At 42.2% G+C, this 4,325-nt stretch overlaps 1 long non-coding RNA gene across 1 annotated transcript; it reads right to left on the minus strand.

Annotated features, from left to right (window-relative positions):
- Positions 1 to 324: 324 nt before the first annotated feature.
- LOC143104215 (uncharacterized) lies at positions 325 to 2,333 on the minus strand. Its single transcript, XR_012983023.1, has 5 exons — positions 1,843 to 2,333; positions 1,097 to 1,222; positions 847 to 985; positions 551 to 603; positions 325 to 442 (listed from the first exon to the last, which is right to left on the minus strand). It is a non-coding gene; the product is annotated as an uncharacterized LOC143104215 (long non-coding RNA).
- Between the last annotated feature and the right edge of the window lie 1,992 nt (positions 2,334 to 4,325).

Consider the following 4,325-nt stretch of genomic DNA (forward strand, 5'->3'; position numbering starts at 1 on the left):
ATACAAGCTTTTACATATATACACTTTAGAAATTAAACAAGTTAAAATATACAATCTACTTTTATCTACAACAATCGACATCTTTCATATACAAAAACACAAACAATTAAACATTTTAAAACTGTATAATGATTCAAAGAAATAAATTATTCTAAATTAACATTAAACATTTACAGAAATCTCTCTCCCTCACTCACTCACTCTAAAAGAGTAATTCCATTGTCAGTAGTTGTGGGTTGTGAGTTAAGTGTAAAGTGTGCTTTAAATTCTGTATTTTTGTACCATGTACCATGACCTACCCAGCTACATACATATACACATACTCACTCTCAAAGTATTTTTCAATAGCAGAAACCTTTGCCACCTGCCTTCTCTTTCTGTTGCCGCTTCATTGTTGCCTCCACCAGTTTCAGCAGCACTACCAGCCGGGGGTGTCTCCAAACTGCATTTAGGAATAAAAGAATATTATAAGATCATTATGAGGTCTAAAGCAAGATTTCAACATGTCATCTGTCAGAGAAGTTCTGTTTGTCCACTCAAATATACTTACAGATAGCCACCTCAGCTCTCTGTGGGGGTTGATCAGAGTTCTTTCCATCCATCCTTCAATTTGAGATGCATGGACAGCATGTAATTTCAAAAGAAAAGAAAAAAAACATTAAACTATTTATCCTTTACTGTCTGACTAAATATTACTAAAGCCCAGTCTTGCCACTCTGCAGCTGTCTTGGTAACACCTCCCTGGTAGTTATTTTGGGCAACATTGACATTGTGTGATTGTTAAATGCTGATATATTACCAATGACAATAACCAAAAGCAAGACATATTTGTCAACACATACAGACCTGAAGCACAAAGGCTTGTGGACTTCCTTCACAAGAGCCTTGTGGGTGCTCCAGTTGGTTGGCCATGTTTTCAACAGCGCATGTTTCCTGCCCACTCCAGTTCTTTGCTGACATAATGGATGAGGCAAACCAAAAGCATCTAAAAATGACACATCACAAAACACAGGCCTAGATGAAAGCTGATTCCTATGATTTGGCTCATCTAAACAAAAAAGTATTACTTATTCTATTAAATCAATGTACAACTTACCAAGAGCTCTTCAGGTCTCCTGTTTTTCCAACACAAGAAATGGTTCACACACACGGGTAGCCTTCTTCATCCAAAGGAGTGCAGGGCAGGTCTCTGGTCAGTGTGGCCTGGATTCTGAGGTGTAGGCTACATTTTAAAAAAGTCACAGTAACGTTAGGTTAATGGAAGTATATGTGTTCAAAATGATTACATGATCGATCATAAACAACCCCTCAGTACAAAATACAGAACGACCTTAAAATACAGATTTTGATGAGCTTTACATGACCAGGACAGGACCCACCCTGCTACCATCTCTCTCTCTCTCTCTCTCTCTCTCACACACTCTCTTAAGGCATACAGTCTCAGTCCTGCCTGCAGTGCCTGAAGTTGGATAGATAACGATGAAATGCCCAATTACCAATCGCAATATTCTAAGTCATGCAATACTGGTTAACTGTTAAGCTATTTCTGAAATGATTAGATCACACTTTTCTTTGAAAACCACATAATTATGCAAGTATGGCTAACGTTACAGCACTGAACGTTTTTGACTAACCACCAAGACTGACGTTAACGGTAATTAGGCCAACAAAGTAGGCTAAGAAATCATAACGTATGTTACCGCTAGCTTCGTCATCGTCAAGGGGGTTAGATTGAAACACCCATTCTTGTTATGCTACTTGTTAAACTTTGTCTGCAATAATAAGCCTACGTACATTCATAATGATTTACATGCAATAACAGGTAAAGGTAAAGTTACTTACCACAGGCAGTGTCCAAAACGAGACAGTTTCGCGCCGTCCTGCTGGTTTCAAACTTAACAGTTGCTCTGCTCGTGGCTCTTCCACATGTAATGGGCCGACAGTCACTTTACAGAATTGGGCCATGTACGTTTAGCGTCCGGCTGTCGCTAAATGTTTCATTTTTGCCGCCAACAGCCGCGATACTGATCATTGTTCGTTCCTGAAGTATCGGGCCACACACTGTATGAAATCCGTCTGCCGAGATTGATTCGAAAACTGGCAGTAGCCCATCAACCCCCAATCGGGCCAAATAAGACACTCAGTAATCAGCCCAACTACTGCGTGTCAGTGTCGGCCCATTCAAGGGGACAGTGCCTCAGCCGACTTGAAACTCCGCCGACAGTGGCAGCACTCAGCCAGGATCGGGCCGACTGTGTTTACTGTGCTTCAGCCGACTCGGACCTCAGCCGACACTGCCAGCACTCAGCCAGAATCGGGCCGACTATGCTTGCTATCTGGGATGTAAGACCTGGACGTGCAGACTGTTACTCCAGGCGACGTCTTTTTTCGACGTCTATTGAACATCCATTTATGACGTCCACAGAACGTCCTTATAGGAGCTATTTCTAGTCCAAATGTGGTCTTCATGGACATTTTTTCGACGTCATTTTGTGGACGGTTTTTGACGTCATCTTTGTGGACGTCTTTTCGACGTCAAATTCAGACTCATTTTAGACATTGATTTTATACTGTACTGCTTATAGTTTCTATGCATAACTGTAGTCCTGTCACGGCCCTTTTACTACTGCAGGTAAACGGTAATTCCCCAGACTCACAAACACATGAGGCTCAAGAACAGTTTACGCTTTTATTGCACAGTTACTAAAATTTACATAGAGGACTCACAGCAGCCCAGTTATAAACATTGCAGTCCCGTCGCAAGCACCCCCAACTGGCAAGCAGAAACAGATTAATAATGCAGGTAAATAAGTTATCTAGGTGAATATACATTCAAAATACTGAGAGGGCACAGCAATTCATAATTAAACCCACACACAATGATCAGATTACGCTACACCTTAAATTCAGTTCCGCTCACCCAACGTCTTCTGTCCACTCTGCGTTTACAGCTGGGCTGACGAGTCACGTAGACAACAGACACAACACATAAAGGAATGTCCGCTGGTCGGCCGACCAGAGTTTTAAAAGAATAGTCCACAGGACTCGCTCCGATGTAGCCGGTACTGCACTGGTCCACAAGTCCAAATCAGGGCGGATCCTTCCCTGAATTTACTTCGGTTGTTCAGCAGACACAGTCAACCGGCGGTGTTCATTGGCACTTCCAGCATTCCCCCAGATCGCGTTGTTGCTCGGCTGATGTAAACCTGAGCTGCAACGGACAACAAACATTTATGAGCCACCAGCCACTTTGTCTACCAACTTACTAACGCATAGCAAGTAGGGCTACAGAAATATAACTTCCCTTAACAGGGTACTTAGCTTGCGTTGATGGTGGGCTCTCTGCCATTGTGCCAGTTGCCATTGCATCTCCCTCTCAAGGCCCCCTCCTGCCGGTCACTTCGCAAGCTCATACAAAGCACCAGGCCAGGTGAAAGCAAGTGGTTAATCAACCAATCTGAATGAACCCCTCCCCCTTCACAGGTGCACAAAATCAGTCTATTACATCCCTATCAGTCCTCTCCAGGTGTCCCTAGTCAGTCCAATACACAGCCACTCAAGGAGTCCATTAACCCAAATGTTAAAATACACAGCAGGTAACAGCAAAAACAGTGTAACATGCATAGCAATAAGCTGCACATACACCATGCATACACGACAGTCCCATTTCAGAAGGTGGCATGCTGTTCCAGTTAATTTTCCTATAGCTTTATTTGACTTTCTCACCAGCAGATGGTAACTGGAAATGCATACCAAGACATACATTTCCACTTCAAATCTGCTGCCGAGCCCAATGAAGCTTCAGTAAAATTAACTGGAACAGGTTCCTACCTTCTGGACACCTTACAGTCAGATTAACAATAAATCACAATCCAATCCCGACTGTTGTTTCCCCCATCTTTACTGCAAACATGACCAGATTCACCTAATGAAAATAAAAATCTAATTCTGGGCTCTTTTTTTTACACATATGCACTCAGCGTTCTCAGGGCAGCAGTCCTCACATCATAACGCCTGCAAACAGAGGGAGACTAAAATTAATAAGTTGCAAAACACACAGAACACAAAAAGACCATCACTGAAGCACTACTACTGAGGCGCAAGTCAGGTACATCAAACAAGGGGCAAATAAGGGCTATGAAATGAAGAACATAAAGCCAAACACTACTTCACAACCTAAAGTGTATCATACCCCCAATTCCCCAAATGTATAATTGCCCCCATTCACATCCACTACTACATTCATTTGTTTTACTGGTCCTCTTTTGTATTTAAATATCAACACTACATGCATATTAAATGTAAATAATGTTGTCTACCTAGGC

The sequence above is a fragment of the Alosa pseudoharengus genome, unplaced genomic scaffold (genome assembly GCF_046254945.1).
Source record: "Alosa pseudoharengus isolate Yale_2024_CS ecotype anadromous, Long Island Sound unplaced genomic scaffold, YU_APseudo_1.1 YU_APseudo_1.1_scf_5, whole genome shotgun sequence".
NCBI lineage: Eukaryota > Metazoa > Chordata > Actinopteri > Clupeiformes > Clupeidae > Alosa > Alosa pseudoharengus.